Source organism: Miscanthus floridulus, chromosome 8, assembly GCF_019320115.1.
Source record: "Miscanthus floridulus cultivar M001 chromosome 8, ASM1932011v1, whole genome shotgun sequence".
Lineage (NCBI taxonomy): Eukaryota > Viridiplantae > Streptophyta > Magnoliopsida > Poales > Poaceae > Miscanthus > Miscanthus floridulus.
The window spans coordinates 31,978,201-31,996,471 of record NC_089587.1 but is presented as its reverse complement, the minus strand read 5'-3'; the positions used below and the strand labels follow the sequence as shown (position 1 = coordinate 31,996,471).

Below are 18,271 nucleotides of genomic sequence, written 5' to 3'. Positions count from 1 at the left end.
CAAACAATTAGGAGAAGAAGATTAGAACTAGGCAATGACTAGGGTTAGTTCATGAGACATGTAACAATTTCTGTAACTTACCCTATGTATCAGTCTTGTTGTTTGCCTCTTGTTCCTTTAACTCTTGCATCTTTGGACTGAGTTCATCCACCCTCTTCTGGACATGGTCTGGTAAAATGATTGTCTCGCCGTCCATTTGAAGCTCATCGACATTGGGAATGTATAACTCACAATCGAATTTGCCGAAGCCGTCTATGATCCATGCCGTGAGGTCGTAGTCTCTGTGGACGAGACGACATCGAGAGCGCCTGCTCTGCTCCCTGCGAGCGCAGCAGCATTCTTCAATGTCTTGCACACCGTGTACTTCACCGCAACGTTTGCACAAACACAGGTCGTCGTCGTCTTTGCCTTCAGAATCAGGGACGATGAGCACGTCCATGGAGTGATCGCCGTCCTTCTTCGGCGCGATGACCTACGAGCTCTCATCTACTGAACCTGCATCGACGAATGCCGGTGCGACGACCTTCGAGCTCCCATCCATGGAGCCTGCGTCCATGGTGCAGCTAGCAATGGCGCGCGGCGAGCGAGAGGGGCGGAGCAGCTAGCAACCACGGGCGGCGAGCGAGAGAGGCGGTGCAGCTAGCAACGGCGCGCGGCGAGCGAGAGAGGCGGAGCAGCTAGCAACGGCGCGCGGCGAGCGAGAGAGGCGGAGCAGCTAGCAACGGCGCGCGGCGAGCGAGAGAGGGGCGGAGCAGCTAGCAATGGCGCGCGTCGATGGACGGAGCAGCGCGCGGTGCGGTTTAAAGAGCAGCGGGGAAGACGGGAGGGCAGCGGCGCGGTTTAATTGCTGCCTCGGGAGCGAGCAAGTCCAGCCACGGGACCGAGCTACGTCAATGCACGCGCGAGGGCAGTATAGTCTAGAATGGACGCAAATTAACAGAACGACCTATGATTTGAAATCGGGAGTTTCTCCAGGATGACCTGTAAATCGAAACCGGAGGGAGTACTTCTTTTTGTATGTGCTCAACCCACGAGAACGAGGTCCAAGAGCCTTACTTAAGAATGCCAAGGGGTGGCCATCCTGAGCTAAAACTGCACCAATACCCAGAGAACTAGCATCAGTCTCGATGCTGAAAGACTTGAAAAAGTCTGGCAAGGCAAGGACTGGTGAAGAACACAACGCCTGCTTAAGAGCCTGGAAAGACTGCTCATGATCATTTGTCCAGATGAACAATGAGTTTTTTCGCAGCAGCTCGGTCAAAGGCTTGGCTATGATTCCAAAGTGGCGCACAAATTTTCGATAATACCCTGCTAAACCGAGGAAGCCCCTCAACTCTTTAACTGAAGCAGGAGTCGGCCAGTTGACAACAGCAGCAACCTTCTGTGGATCGGTGGCAACACCTTCACCAGTGATCACATGGCCCAAATAAGAAATTTGTTGGTGGGAAAACTCACACTTAGAAAGCTTGATCTTCCACTCATAAAGCTGCAGCTGCTGAAATACCAGTTGCAAATGCTGGATGTGTTCTTCATAAGAGTTGCTATATATCAAGATATCATAAAAAAAAAGACAAGGACAAACTTGGGCAGAAATGGTGCCAATGTGGAATTCATAGCATCTTGAAAAGTACCCGGGGCTCCTGTAAGGCCAAATGGCATAACTCGAAATTCGAATTGACCAAAATGTGTCTGAAAAGCAGTCTTAAATTTTTCACCAGGTTTCAGAAGGATCCGATGAAAACCAGATCTCAAATCCAATTTAGAGAACTAGGTAGCACCAGCCAGTTCATCAAGGAGTTCATCAATAATGTGAACAGGGTACTTGCCTTTAACTGTTATGGCATTGAGTTGGCGGTAATCGACGCAAAACCGCCACGTGTTGTCTTTTTTTTTAACAATGACACCGCAGAGGAGAATGGACTGTTGCTTTTCTGTATGATTCCAGATTTTAGCATATCTTTCACCTACTTTTCCACTTCATCTTTGATTGTTGGGGAGAAACAATATGGTCTGGAGGAAACAGGTGCTGCTCCAGGCACTAGAAATAGAGTGATCACACCCACAGGAAGGAGGCAGTTGGGTTGGCGGATCAAACAGACCAGAGTGCTCTTGAATAAGTTGTTGGATTTCCACTGGCCAAGCAGAATGATCAGCAGACTGTTGAGATTCAGTAGAGCAAAGCTGTAAAACAGCACCAGACGGTAACTCAGGAAGAATCCCCACAAGATGAACATATCCTCCTTGATACTGCAACTCAATCCATTTCTGGCCCCAATGAATTTCCATAGGGCTATGAAGCTCAACAAGTCAAGACCAAGAATCATATCATAAGATGATAATGGTGATACTTTCAGGTCTGAAGAAAACTGACAACCCTGAATGGACCAATCTGCCGATGGAATATGAGCAGAACAAGTAAGAACCTGACTATTCGCCACGTGAACTTACAATGGAGCAGATAATTCCTTGAGGTTGGAGCAGTGAGCAGCAACTGCAGAGCTTATGAAGGTATGTGAACTCCCTGAATCAAGAAGAATTCTGATGTTCTGATCACCCAGCTTGCCCCAAAAGCACATTGTCCTTGTAGCAGTGACCCCTGTGACAGCAGCCACAGACAGAGCAAGAAATAGCTGTTCTGGAGCCTGGTCAGTGTCAGAAACGACTGCCTCAGTCACCTCCTCCAACTGGAATACATCCAATAGTTCTTGAACAACATGCAATAAGACAGTTGGAGGACACTGATGATCGCGTGACCATTTACCGCCACAGCGCATGCACAACCCTTGAGCGCGCCGAGAAGCCCGAGGAGCAGACCACCGATCATCAACAGTAGGTCCCCGAATCACCTCCGCTGCCGGTTTTTTGACTCCGGGGCCGGCAAGGCCAGACGCGGAGGCGGGGGAGGTAGCGGCAGAGCTTGGCTCCAGGGGTGTTATCCCACCGCCTGAACTCCTTCTTCTTCGACGGGTCAGCGACCTCATCCTGCAATTTGGCAAGAATACACGCAGTATCCTAGTTTTGTGGATGATGTAATGAAACAGGAGCTTTGATGTAATCTTTCAGGCCATCGATAAATCTCATGGTAAATATAGTGGATCAGAAACACCACCATAGGCATTCAGCTGATCGATAATGACAGTGAACTGTGTGATGTACTCTTGAACTGTCCGAGTTTTACGGATTTGGAAAAGTTGTCTAAGCAAAAGCTCGGGCTGATTTGTATGGCTGATTTGCTATGAGAGAAAAACACTGTTTTCTGGCTGGCTGATTCTGACTGATAAGCTCAAGCGAACAGAGCCAGGTGATCCTGACCAAAGCGTTTAAGGATCATTTTGGTAAAGGTTGACCAGGAACAAGTCTGCAGCTGAGGTTCAACGGATGGAGACCAACTGGCGGCATCAGCTGTGAAATTCATCTTAGCTATGCGCACCCACAGGTGAGGTTCAGTGCCATATAACTCAAAATAGTCCTTACACTGACCTAACCAATACTTGGTCTGGGTTCCATCAAACTTGGGGAAATCAAATTTGAGTAGTTTTGGGTTCTGAGAACCATTGTGCCCCACCCCAGTAGTACTACTACGGACTCCATGATCAACAGCAGGCTGTAAAACTGAAACTAGAGATGGGGATTGGGGAATATGAGGCATACCCTTGACCGGGGAATGAATCAGGGTAGAGACTACGCCAAATCCACTCTCCCGGTGGTGATTGTGACGCAGTGCCCACTGGGCATTGTTGCTGGAGCGCCATGAGGTGGGCGCTCGACAGCGGCAGGGGCGGCGACGAAGATGCCCGGCGAGGTTGCCGGCTGGTCCAGGACCTCACGCTCCCAATTGCAAGATATCTTGGAGACTTCGAGCTTGGACTTGGAGATGTCAAGCTTGATGTCATCGACGATGCCCTCGATCGACGGCCTCCACTCGTCCAGCAAAGCCGTGACGCGCTCCAGAGCAGCCATGCGGGCCTCCTGCGCCTGCTCCAGATCACAGATCTGGCGCGAGAGACGAGCATCCTGATCCGCAAAACGCGAATCCCATTTCTGGTCATACTCGGTGAAGCGGCGGTTGAGCTCATCGATGATAATCTTCGTCTTGGGGTTCATGATTCCCAATCTGTGTTGTCGGCGGTGAAGTGGTCGTGAGCGAGAGGTGGGGGAAGATCCAGATCGACGGCACGCACAAATCGATTCGAGCAGAGATTGGAATTACAACGACCAAATCCCTAGCAACAGCTCATTGCTAGAGACGAGATCAAGCCAACCAGATCAATTGCTCAAATCAATCGATGGAATATGTGCGGCTCAAAGAGGATAACCCAAAATCGGTGTCTCTGATACCAAATGTTAGCAATAGGCAAGGGAATAGAAGAATTGGGGCAGGAATCAGACGAACAGCACAGCAAGGAGGCCGAGGAAGGATTCGAGTTATGAGAGTTTAGAGTTTTGTTTACATAATTCGTGATGCCCCCTCTCTCTATCTCTCTGGTTCTTATACTAGTACATGGCTCAGAGCCCGCTCGTGCACGTTCACTCCCATTCCTTTCCTGCGAGGCGTACGTTGGGCTTGCGGATGCGAGTACCTTGGAGACGCCGTGGAAGGTGGGCTGGTAACATGACCACTCCGTGCTCATTCTCCCAGTGATATATGGCGACGCAGTGCCCGCTGGGCTGAGCAGCCATGTTGCCAGCAGGTGGGCGCATGGCGGCCCGCTCCATGGAAGACGCTAGTATGGGGATCAAGCCTGGAGAAGTCACGCCCGCGTCGATCACTGGGCGATCTCAATGCTTGGTCAACTTGCCGACTTCTAGGCATTGTAGTTCGTTGACGGCTCCTTCAGTCTTGAGGCGCTAGGTTTCGAGCTTGTCGGTGACGGACTGACGGCCTTGATGGCGGCGACGCGCGCGTCCTGGCAGAGCTCTGAATTGATGATGCGCTGCTCGATGACGAGCTCATTGTCGAGGAAGCGCTTTTCCCCTGCAGCGTCGACGTCACCCAAACGTTTCTCGAACAGAGTCCGCTGATCGGCGAAGCATTGGTCGAGCATCATAGCCCAATGAGCGAACAACTTCTGGATCTCTATGAGCATGAGTTGGTTCTCATGGTTCATGGCGCCCAACCTCTTGGCAAATTGAGTATAATGGTGGTGAGAGGGCGGTGTAGCCATCGTAGGTGGATGATCCAGATCACAAAATTCCCCAATTCGGCCGTGGAACCTTGGAATTGTAGGGTCTCGAGCTTGAGGCAGTAGCTCACTGCGTCCAGCCAAGAGCAACAAACCATGCTCCATTGCGAACCAAATTAGAGGAACAAAGGAAGCGAAGCTCGAATCAAAGTATCTGATACTAGGTATAAGCACCGATCCGGATGGGAATCAGATTAGTGAAGATACATAGGAAGGGGAAGAACAAGTAGAGAGGCCAAGAGGAAGACGGAACCACTAGTGAAGGACTGACAACTAGTCCCGGCTGGAAAAGCCTCTTTCGTATCGGTTTTCTAACTGGGATTACGAATCCAGGATTAAAAGTGAATTTTTAGTTCCAGTTGCTATTACCAATCGAGACTAAATGGGTCTCCCAGACCTTGTCCCAGGGCAAGAACGTTTAGTTCCGGTTCATGTTTCTAACCGGTACTAAAGGTTTTTTTCCATTTTTTTTCTTTTCCTTTTATGGTTTTCTCAATTCAATTCTTTTTGTTTCAATTAGCTTTTCGTATATGAATTCTACGATGTTAATATACATCCATATATACGTATAAGGTTGTTAGCGGTCCTTAACGACAAAATTCGACCGCCAATTAATATCCAAAACAGGAGAAAATTAAGCAAACTTATACACATATGATTTTACTATTAACATAGTTCCACTTGTATTGCAAGATTACTATTTTAGAGGACTCATACTTGAATATAAGGGAATTATAGTCAAAGTATGCCATACATAAAAAGCGCAAAGCAAATCATTTGCAAAGGAGAAGAAGGCCCATCCAAATGCCAATTCTAGGCCAAGCACCAGCGTAGACACGGCGTAGGCCCACCTAGCAACCGACCAGAGAAGGACGGTGGTCAGGCGCGCCAACCAGGGTGCGGCCGCACCCACCCCCGCTACTGTCTCTCAGGCCCACGTTGCACAGGCGGTTGCATGACGGCATGCATAGGTGGTGTAGGCTAGTTTCCTATTTTCCAACGCCAAACCGACCATACTAAGGCCATAAATAAATGGGGAGAGCTCTGATACCACACAAGAGCCTCTCTCTCCCTCCACACATGTATTGGTTTTACTCTTTTTAGTAGTTTAGTTGGAGTTAGGCAAGATGCTTCATTGGAGAGCTTGAACCTTGGAGTGTTCTTGGTATGAATAATATGAAGATTTCTCTTATGTTCTTGCTCTCATATTATCAATATTGCTATGCTTATGAATTAGAGCTAACTTCTTATGTTATTCATTTAGCATATAAAACTTTATGCTTAATCTTTCATACATACATGTTTAGACCCATACCTAAATTGAGATAGTGAGTTCTACTTTAAAATTAGTTTTGGTTATTATATTCTTGCGGGTTCATCGTCCGTCCCCATGACGGATGCTCTAGTAAGAGGACTCATGATAAAGACGGAAGTTCCTGGCCACCGCTAGAGTAGTAAACAATAGCGTAAACATGGTGTCTATGTTAGAAGTTACCTTAGTTTGCCTCGTATCCTCTGGTTGAGGGGTAGGCGGCAGGTGGTGACAGTCCTATCCATCCTTCATGATCCCCCACATTCGGATATGGCGTAGAGCTATAGGCCGGCTACATTTGGCAGACCAAGTGTTCACCGGTGCTCGAAGTAAATTTGTAGTGACCAAAGCTACCTTAACTTAGGATCTCTACCCCTAGAAATTCATGTGTTTGTATGATCTGCTAATCTAAGCATAGCTATACAAGATAAGCTTGCTCCAATTGAGGTATATTCTTTTATTCTTTATTCTTTCTTTTATCTTTATCCTTGAGATTGGCTTGAGTGTGTGTGTCGCACTATCCAATATCTATCTTGGATTCGAGTTATGAGAGTTTAGAGTTTTGTTTACATAATTCGTGATGCCCCCTCTCTCTATCTCTCTGGTTCTTATACTAGTACATGGCTCAGAGCCCGCTCGTGCACGCTCACTCCCATTCCTTTCCTGCGAGGCATACGTTGGGCTTGCGGATGCGAGTACCTTGGAGACGCCGTGGAAGGTGGGCTGGTAACATGACCACTCCGTGCTCATTCTCCCAGTGATATATGGCGACATAGTGCCCGCTGGGCTGAGCAGCCATGTTGCCAGCAGGTGGGCGCATGGCGGCCTACTCCATGGAAGATGCTGGTATGGGGATCAAGCCTGGAGAAGTCACGCCCACGTCGATCACTGGGCGATCTCAATGCTTGGTCAACTTGCCGACTTCTAGGCATTGTAGTTCGTTGACGGCTCCTTCAGTCTTGAGGCGCTAGGTTTCGAGCTTGTCGGTGACGGACTGACAGCCTTGATGGCGGCGACGCGTGCGTCCTGGCAGAGCTCTGAATTGACGATGCGCTGCTCGATGACGAGCTCATTGTCGAGGAAGCGCTTTTCCCCTGCAGCGTCGATGTCACCCAAACGTTTCTCGAACAGAGTCCGCTGATCGACAAAGCGTTGGTCGAGCATCATAGCCCAATGAGCGAACAACTTCTGGATCTCTATGAGCATGAGTTGGTTCTCATGGTTCATGGTGCCCAACCTCTTAGCAAATTGAGTATAATGGTGGTGAGAGGGCGGTGTAGCCATCGTAGGTGGATGATCCAGATCACGAAATTCCCCAATTCAGCCGTGGAACCTTGGAATTGCAGGGTCTCGAGCTTGAGGCAGTAGCTCACTGCGTCCAGCCAAGAGCAACAAACCATGCTCCATTGCGAACCAAATTAGAGGAACAAAGGAAGCGAAGCTCGAATCGAAGTATCTGATACTAGGTATAAGCACCGATCCGGATGGGAATCAGATTAGTGAAGATACATAGGAAGGGGAAGAACAAGTAGAGAGGCCAAGAGGAAGACGGAACCACTAGTGAAGGACTGACAACTAGTCCCGGCTGGAAAAGCCTCTTTAGTATCGGTTTTCTAACTGGGATTACGAATCCAGGATTAAAAGTGAATTTTTAGTTCCAGTTGCTATTACCAATCGAGACTAAATGGGTCTCCCAGACCTTGTCCCAGGGCTAGAACATTTAGTTCCGGTTCATGTTTCTAACCGGTACTAAAGGTTTTTTTTTCCATTTTTTTTCTTTTCCTTTTATGGTTTTTTCAATTCAATTCTTTTTGTTTCAATTAGCTTTTCGTATATGAATTCTACGATTTTAATATACGTCCATATATACGTATAAGGTTGTTAGCGGTCCTTAACGACAAAATTCGACCGCCAATTAATATCCAAAACAGGAGAAAATTAAGCAAACTTATACACATATGATTTTACTATTAACATAGTTCCACTTGTATTGCAAGATTACTATTTTAGAGGACTCATACTTGAATATAAGGGAATTATAGTCAAAGTATGCCATACATAAAAAGCGCAAAGCAAATCATTTGCAAAGGAGAAGAAGGCCCATCCAAATGCCAATTCTAGGCCAAGCACCAGCGTAGACACGACGTAGGCCCACCTAGCAACCGACCAGAGAAGGACGGTGGTCAGGCGCGCCAACCAGGGTGCGGCCGCACCCACCCCCGCTACTGTCTCTCGGGCCCACGTTGCACAGGCGGTTGCATGACGGCATGCATAGGTGGTGTAGGCTAGTTTCCAATTTTCCAACGCCAAACCAACCATACTAAGGCCATAAATAAATGGGGAGAGCTCTGATACCACACAAGAGCCTCTCTCTCCCTCCACACATGTATTGGTTTTACTCTTTTTAGTAGTTTAGTTGGAGTTAGGCAAGATGCTTCATTGGAGAGCTTGAACCTTGGAGTGTTCTTGGTATGAATAATATGAAGATTTCTCTTATGTTCTTGCTCTCATATTATCAATATTGCTATGCTTATGAATTAGAGCTAACTTCTTATGTTATTCATTTAGCATATAAAACTTTATGCTTAATCTTTCATACATACTTGTTTAGACCCATACCTAAATTGAGATAGTGAGTTCTACTTTAAAATTAGTTTTGGTTATTATATTCTTGCGGGTTCATCGTCCGTACCCATGATGGATGCTCTAGTAAGAGGACTCATGATAAAGACGGAAGTTCCTGGCCACCGCTAGAGTAGTAAACAATAGCGTAAACATGGTGTCTATGTTAGAAGTTACCTTAGTTTGCCTCGTATCCTCTGGTTGAGGGGTAGGCGGCAGGTGGTGACAGTCTTATCCATCCTTCGTGATCCCCCACGTTCGGATATGGTGTAGAGCTATAGGCCGGCTATGTTTGGCAGACCAAGTGTTCACCGGTGCCCAAAGTAAATTTGTAGTGACCAAAGCTACCTTAACTTAGGATCTCTACCCCTAGAAATTCATGTGTTTGTATGATCTGCTAATCTGAGCATAGCTATACAAGATAAGCTTGCTCCAATTGATGTATATTCTTTTATTCTTTATTCTTTCTCTTATCTTTATCCTTGAGATTGGCTTGAGTGTGTGTGTCGCACTATCCAATATCTATCTTGGATTCGAGTTATGAGAGTTTAGAGTTTTGTTTACATAATTCGTGATGCCCCCTCTCTCTATCTCTCTGGTTCTTATACTAGTACATGGCTCAGAGCTCGCTCGTGCATGCTCACTCCCATTCCTTTCCTGCGAGGCGTACGTTGGGCTTGCAAATGCAAGTACCTTGGAGACGCCGTGGAAGGTGGGCTGGTAACATGACCACTCCGTGCTCATTCTCCCAGTGATATATGGTGACGCAGTGCCTGCTGGGCTGAGCAGCCATGTTGCCAGTAGGTGGGCGCATGGCAGCCTACTCCATGGAAGACGCTGGTATGGGGATCAAGCCTGGAGAAGTCATGCCCGCGTCGATCACTGGGCGATCTCAATGCTTGGTCAACTTGCCGACTTCTAGGCATTGTAGTTCGTTGACGGCTCCTTCAGTCTTGAGGCGCTAGGTTTCAAGCTTATCGGTGATGGACTGACGGCCTTGATGGCGGCGACGCGCGCATCCTGGCAGAGCTCTGAATTGATGATGCGCTGCTCGATGACGAGCTCATTGTCGAGGAAGCGCTTTTCCCCTGCAGCGTCGACGTCACCCAAATGTTTCTCGAACAGAGTCCGCTGATCGGCGAAGCATTGGTCGAGCATCATAGCCCAATGAGCGAACAACTTCTGGATCTCTATGAGCATGAGTTGGTTCTCATGGTTCATGGCACCCAACCTCTTGGCAAATTGAGTATAATGGTGGTGAGAGGGCGGTGTAGCCATCGTAGGTGGATGATCTAGATCACGAAATTCCCCAATTCGGTCGTGGAACCTTGGAATTGCTGGGTCTCGAGCTTGAGGCAGTAGCTCACTGCGTCCAGCCAAGAGCAACAAACCATGCTCCATTGTGAACAAAATTAGAGGAACAAAGGAAGCGAAGCTCGAATCGAAGTATCTGATACTAGGTATAAGCACCGATCCGGATGGGAATTGGATCAGTGAAGATACATAGGAAGGGGAAGAACAAGTAGAGAGGCCAAGAGGAAGACGGAACCACTAGTGAAGGACTGACAACTAGTCCCGGCTGGAAAAGCCTCTTTAGTATCGATTTTCTAACTAGGATTACAAATCCAGGATTAAAAGTGAATTTTTAGTTCCAGTTGCTATTACCAATCGAGACTAAATGGGTCTCCCAGACCTTGTCCCAGGGCTAGAACATTTAGTTCCGGTTCATGTTTCTAACCGGTACTAAAGGTTTTTTTTCCATTTTTTTTCTTTTCCTTTTATGGTTTTTTCAATTCAATTCTTTTTGTTTCAATTAGCTTTTCGTATATGAATTCTACGATGTTAATATACATCCATATATACGTATAAGGTTGTTAGCGGTCCTTAACGACAAAATTCGACCGCCAATTAATATCCAAAACTGGAGAAAATTAAGCAAACTTATACACATATGATTTTACTATTAACATAGTTCCACTTGTATTGCAAGATTACTATTTTAGAGGACTCATACTTGAATATAAGGGAATTATAGTCAAAGTATGCCATACATAAAAAGCGCAAAGCAAATCATTTGCAAAGGAGAAGAAGGCCCATCCAAATGCCAATTCTAGGCCAAGCACCAGCGTAGACACGGCGTAGGCCCACCTAGCAACCGACCAGAGAAGGACGGTGGTCAGGCACGCCAACTAGGGTGCGGCCGCACCCACCCCCGCTATTGTCTCTCGGGCCCATGTTGCACAGGCGGTTGCATGACGGCATGCATAGGTGGTGTAGGCTAGTTTCCTATTTTCCAACGCCAAACCGACCATACTAAGGCCATAAATAAATGGGGAGAGCTCTGATACCACACAAGAGCCTCTCTCTCCCTCCACACATGTATTGGTTTTACTCTTTTTAGTAGTTTAGTTGGAGTTAGGCAAGATGCTTCATTGGAGAGCTTGAACCTTGGAGTGTTCTTGGTATGAATAATATGAAGATTTCTCTTATGTTCTTGCTCTCATATTATCAATATTGCTATGCTTATGAATTAGAGCTAACTTCTTATGTTATTCATTTAGCATATAAAACTTTATGCTTAATCTTTCATACATACATGTTTAGACCCATACCTAAATTGAGATAGTGAGTTCTACTTTAAAATTAGTTTTGGTTATTATATTCTTGCGGGTTCATCATCCGTCCCCATGACGGATGCTCTAGTAAGAGGACTCATGATAAAGATGGAAGTTCCTGGCCACCGCTAGAGTAGTAAACAATAGCGTAAACATGGTGTCTATGTTAGAAGTTACCTTAGTTTGCCTCGTATCCTCTGGTTGAGGGGTAGGCGGTAGGTGGTGACAGTCCTATCCATCCTTCGTGATCCCCCATGTTTGGATATGGCATAGAGCTATAGGCCGGCTACGTTTGGCAGACCAAGTGTTCACTGGTGCCCAAAGTAAATTTGTAGTGACCAAAGCTACCTTAACTTAGGATCTCTACCCCTAGAAATTCATGTGTTTGTATGATCTGCTAATCTGAGCATAGCTATACAAGATAAGCTTGCTCCAATTGAGGTATATTCTTTTATTCTTTATTCTTTCTTTTATCTTTATCCTTGAGATTGGCTTGAGTGTGTGTGTCGCACTATCCAATATCTATCTTGGATTACCCCTGTTATGGACTTTGGTCTACTATGCAGTCATGTTATCTTGTCCATATCCTTATTAGAGACTTTTGCACCATGCCTACTTTGGGAAAATATAAATGAATGATACCCGAATACTTTCAGGTGAAATGCTACAACGATATATTCGTGCGCCTATGGAATATTTCTGCATGTGTTCAGAAATATCATCATGATGTTTCTGGTGCCATTGCTAGGAAACACCAATCCTAGTGATTGCGCTAAGAAATGCCAACAAGCATTTCTGGCACCGTTGCTGGGGAGGGCACTGGTTTAAAAGAATATATTAGGACATGTTCGTGATAATATATGTGTAGTAGCCATTGCTCATAACAGGATAACTTTGCTTGTTTTCTCCTATTGTAGATGAAAACAAGATAGTGTTAGACTGGTTTTGATTTGCCGATGAACTTCACCGAAAATCTAGAGGCACTCCTAAGCAAGAACCGGTCTCATGCCGTTTCCTCTTCTGCCACTCCACCGACAAATGAACTAGTCGCCCCTGCACCATCTGCTACTACTGATATGACCCAAAAGTCGCTCTGCGAGTACTCCGTCCCCATTGTTGAAAATGTGCCTGTTCGGCCCGTTGTCAACATGGGCAAAAGAAACTTTGAACTCAGGCATGGGCTGATCATGATGGTGCAGACAAACCCATTCTGTGGTTTGCCTAGCGAGGACATAAACACCCACCTTCAACACTTCCTTGAGTTGTGCAACACCATTGTCATCAAGGATAATGCACAAACGCCCACCTTCAACACTTCCTTGAGTTGTGCAACACCATTGTCATCAAGGATATTGCACTAGGCGTCATCAGGCTCCGTTTGTTTCCTTTCTCCCTCATGGGGAAGGCAAAACAGTGGTTCTACAAGGACAAGGAAGCTGTCAACATGTGGAACAAGTGTTCCATAGCATTCCTCATGAAATTCTTCCCTGTGGGCAAAACCAATGCCATGCGGAGGAGAATTTCAAGTTTCCAGCAAAATACTATGGAATCCATCCCTGGGGCATGGGAGAGGCTGCAAGAATACATCCTTGCCTACCCACACCATGAGATGGAAAATTGGCTAGTCCTCCAAAACTTCTACAATGGGATAACCCCCATGTTAAGAGGACACATTGATGCCGCTGCTGGAGGAGCCTTCCTCTTGCTCACCATCAATGGAGCTATGATTATCATTGAGAAAATGGTGTCCAATCAATGGTGGGGTGGTGAGAGGCTCCAAGATGCACAACAAAAAGGCATGCATACCGTGAAGGAGGCGAATATGCTTGCCACAAAAATAGACCTCTTGATGAAAAGGCTTGATGAGTGTGCCCATAAGAAGGAGGCAATGTACGACACTATAAAGTCCATGGACTTGCATATGACATGCGAGGTATGTGATGAAAGTGGACATTCAGGGAATCACTGCCCTGAGACCCATAAGGATGACACCTACATCAATAATGGGTTCCATCCATAAGGAGGTAATAACGGGTGGAACAACCAATCATGTCCACCATTCAAAGAAGGTAATTCGAAACTTGACTCTAACGATGAAATTTTTGAAAACATTAATTCAAAATTATAAGGCTTAACCGTTACCTTCAAAAATCAATTAAGCCTTAATAAAATGTTTGAAACTCATCTAGCTCAAATTGCCGCTACAATTCCTGCATATGATTTTAAAAATGTCAATGCAGAAATCACGAGTGTTGGGTATCAGTATTAGGGATACCCGAAGAAGGGATCTGAGGACCGCGGACGATGACTCACCTAGATAATCAAGGACGTACTTCAGTCTCAACTAACCTCAAAGGGATGGTCTCTGTCTTACCCGACCCTAAGGGCATGGGCCCCATGTTGCCTGACCTCGAGGGTACGAGAGCCATCTCGCTCGACCCTGAGGGCACAGGCTCTATCTCGCCTAACACCTTGGGCATGGGCCCCGTGTCGCCCGACCCCTAGGACGTGGGCTCTGTCTCACCCAACAGGGACCCATACCGCCTCTAGCCACTATGGGTCTGAGGGTACAATCCTAGGGTCAGACTTCTAACACTGGGAGGGAAGCAGGCATGTCTCGACATGACCCATGGCCATGTCAGGCCATGCCTCGGGGTTCACATCACCAACAGTGATAGGTGCGTGGTCACTGTGCTGCCTACTCCCCCTATAGGCACTGACAGGCATGTTAGTTTAGCATGTCATCTGCTGGTACAAGATGGGATGCCACAACCAGCTAATGACGTTGGGACATGGCACCAATGGTGAATAGGAGCCCAACATGGAGCCATCGCTATCACCATCTATAGCATCGGTGGGACCCACATGAAGGAGAAGAAGGACCTGGCGGGCCTGAAGGCCTTCTTCTCCCTCACTTTTCTCCTTCTTTCTCTCTATAACCTGCACCTTCCCCTTCACCTATAAAAGGGGATGCAAGATGCCCCAAGAAGGGGGAACGAGCACATGGCTAAACAAACTCTTAGCACTCTTCAACCCTTCCACCAAAGACTTGGAATCCGCTCCCTCTCTCACCCATTTGTAACCCCTAATACAAACTAGTGCTGGTAACATGAGCAGCAGCACATTGGACATAGGGGCACTTCGCCTAAACTAGTACAAATTCTTGTGTCCTTCAAGCACACCATCCAAGCTAGACGCATAGAAACAAATTTACTAGCTAGTAATAGGAAACACCGACAGTTGGCGCGCTAGGTAGGGGCTTTTTGCGCTTCTCGACGTCCACACCAGACCTCGGATGGCTAGTCATGGCGTCAGTTGGGTCTTGAGCATGCATGTGTGCTTTGGGAACTTGGACTTCATCGTCACGACAGAGGGAGAGTTGGCACAGGCTCCCGCCGATGTCCAGCCTCTCCACTCCGCCGGCCTCGACTTGATCGTCAAGGCGCTTAAGGAGCTACAGCTGCACACGCCGGAGGCCCATGCCCCTAGGAGTGACCAGCTCCTCGGCTTCAATTACAAGAGGCTAAAGCACTATCTTGATGCCGTCCTGGGACCCCAACCAACCCGAGAGGACCTGTGATGCCTCACCTTCTCGTTTGCCAATGTCATGACATAGCTTGCCGGGGGGGAACCGCTCTCCCCAAAATACCTCATCCAGAGCACTCTGATAGTGTTCCCATTTGGACTACACAATGCCACAGGGACCGTTCTCCACCTCGTGGCGCAGCGCATGCAACCATCCCCTACGAACGACGAATTTGTGGGGATGACCGAATACGTTGTGGAATCTTTCCACGACCTTGTCGCGGGAGATTCAAAGTTGCCCTTCGACTCTAACTCCAGCAGGGGGAGTCATCACCCCTCGCGAGAATGTTTTATGGTAGGTACCCTTGAGGGATGTGTCAAAAGCATCCTAGAGGGAGGGGCTACCCCACTAAATGACTTTGACAATGAGGTCGACGAAGATGTAGGGGCCCCGCCTCGCCTACGGGTGGAGCAGCTAAGGGGCGGCATAGGGAACTTGAGGATGCGCAACTCTAGCTGGAGCAGGAGCGCTCGAAGCTCGAGCAAGAGATTGAGCGCCACGAAGACGGTGGGCATGCGCGCACCATGGCCTGCAATGTGAACCGAAGGATCATCGAAGATGATGGAGCCCTCCCACACTTTGCCTGGGCAAGCTAGAACATCGCTGTCATGGCAGCCATGCTCTGGGGGCTCCCAGAGCCCGTGACACCTAAGGATCATCGGGCCCATCACGAGATCCACACGCTGCTCGAGCGCACAATGGTGCAGTAGGCAAAAGGTTCACTTTCTCGATGATGTGAGCTCGATGCCAGTCAGTGTGCGCCCTTGGGACAACATGTCAAGGACGTGTCTATCCACCAGGCACCGTGCGCTAGCAGGAGGGCATGTCGCGGCCCCGGTTCATGAGCGTCTCGGCCTCCACCATGACACACGTAACACCCTAGATGCCCGTAGGCATGGACAAAGTGGTGAGAGAGAGGAAGCTGGCCATGGCTACCACCCTCATCACGGTGGACGCTACGACAGCGGCATGAACCAGAGCCTTTGCCCCAACCTGTCGAGACCTTAGGGCTTCGGCCAACACATCCTCAATGCCACCTTCCCACTGTGGTATCGACCGCCGACCAATATCCCAAAATACTCTAGGGAGATGACCCCCAGGCTATGGCTCAAGGATTACCAGCTTGCTTGCCAAGCTAGTGGAGCAGATAATGATAGTTTAATTATCCACAACCTCCCATTGTTCCTAGCCGATTCGGCTCGTACATGGTTGGAGCACCTTCCGCCCAACCAGATTCAAAGTTGGGTGGACCTAAAGGATATTTTTGTGGAAAACTTCTAGGGCACCTACGTGCATCCTGGGAACCCGTGGGATCTTAAAAATTGTTGGTAGAAGTCCAGGGAAACTCTTCGTGAGTACATCCAGTGCTTCTCCCAGCAGTGCAATGAGCTGCCCGACGTCGCCTATGCCGACATTATAGGAGCCTTCCTATCCGGGACCACCTACGAGTCCCTATTCATAAGCTAGGATGCAAGGGTTTGTGAACCACAAAGGATCTTCTTGACATTGCCACTAGTCCTGCCTTAGATGAGGAGGTGATTAGAGCAATTTTTGACCGCCCCAAGGGAAAGGCAAAGCGGGATAAGGACATCGGCGAAGGCGTCCCCAACCACTCCAACAAGAAGAAGAACAAGCAGCGATGTGAGGGCTCACTCGTGGCCACTATCGACCACAAGGGGGTTGGAAGACCATCGAGGGTACCCCAGACCACTTTGTGAAGCTGCTCGAAGGGCCATGCCTGAAGCATGCCTTCCCCATCAATCACCTATACAAAGACTGCGCCCTCATAAAGCATTTCCTGTCCGGTGGGTCCAACAAGGGGGAGCATAGGAAGGAGCCCAAACCAGCGGCAGATGACACCGAGGGGAAGGACAACAGCTTTCCAACGCCAGATGGCTAACTCATGATCTTCAGAGGGTCGATGGCCTATGACTCCAAGAGCCACCAGAAGCTTGCATGTTGCAAGGTCTATACGGCCAAGCTAGCCATGCCTTCCTTCCTCCAATGGTCAGAGTCCACCACGACCTTTGATCGGACTGACCACCTAGAAAGCGTCCTATAGCCAGGAAGAAACCCGCTCATGGCCAACCTAATCATCGGCATGAAGTGGGTCACCAAGGTGCTAATGGATGGAGGCAGCAGCCTCAACATCATGTAAGTTGAGACACTCAATGCCATGGGCATCGACCGGTCATGGAATCGGTCGACTAGGGCACCTTTCAACGAAGCAGATGATGCGCTAGCAAAGATCATGTCTGGCTGAGAGCCAGTGTCGATGGGCATCTTCGCCAGCAATCAGTATAAGCCCTCGATCTGCTACGAGGAGCCAGAACAAACTGCTGATGGGCCGCCTGCCCTAGGCTTGGGGGCTAACCAACTGTTGGCTCCTTCTAACCCCAAAGTCATGGAGCTTGATGAAGATCCAACGGTAGAGCCTGACCCTCTACTCGACTAGAGAACACCTTACCTCAACTACCTCCTCCGTGAGGTGCTACCGATAGACAAACCAGAGGCTTAGCGGCTTGCGCATCACGCCAAGTCCTTCGTCATTATCGAGGGAGAGCTCTATAAGTGAAGCCACACTAGGATCCTATAGCGCTGCATCCCCATCAAACAAGGGAAGTAGTTGTAGAGAGATATCCTTGGTGGGGTCTGCGGGCACCATGCCGCACCTAGGACCCTAGTTGGAAATACATTCCGATAGGGCTTCTACTAGCCAACCGTAGTAGCTGACGCTAAATAGATTGTGAGCACCTGCGAAGGGTGTCAATACTACGCTCGGTAGATCCACCTACCGACCCAAGCACTCCAAATGATCCCCATCATGTGACCGTTCACGGTCTAGGGGCTTGATATGGTCAGACCTCTCAAGAGAGGGCCTGAAGGCTATATGCACTTGCTTGTCGCCATAGACAAGTTTATAAAGTGGATAGAGGCTTAACCGATCTCCATG

General features: G+C 48.1%; 1 non-coding gene across 1 annotated transcript; it reads right to left on the bottom strand.

Moving 5' to 3' along the window:
- Positions 1–13,236: 13,236 nt before the first annotated feature.
- On the bottom strand, positions 13,237–13,343 carry LOC136478736 (small nucleolar RNA R71). Its single transcript, XR_010764449.1, has one exon. It is a non-coding gene; the product is annotated as a small nucleolar RNA R71 (small nucleolar RNA).
- Between the last annotated feature and the right edge of the window lie 4,928 nt (positions 13,344–18,271).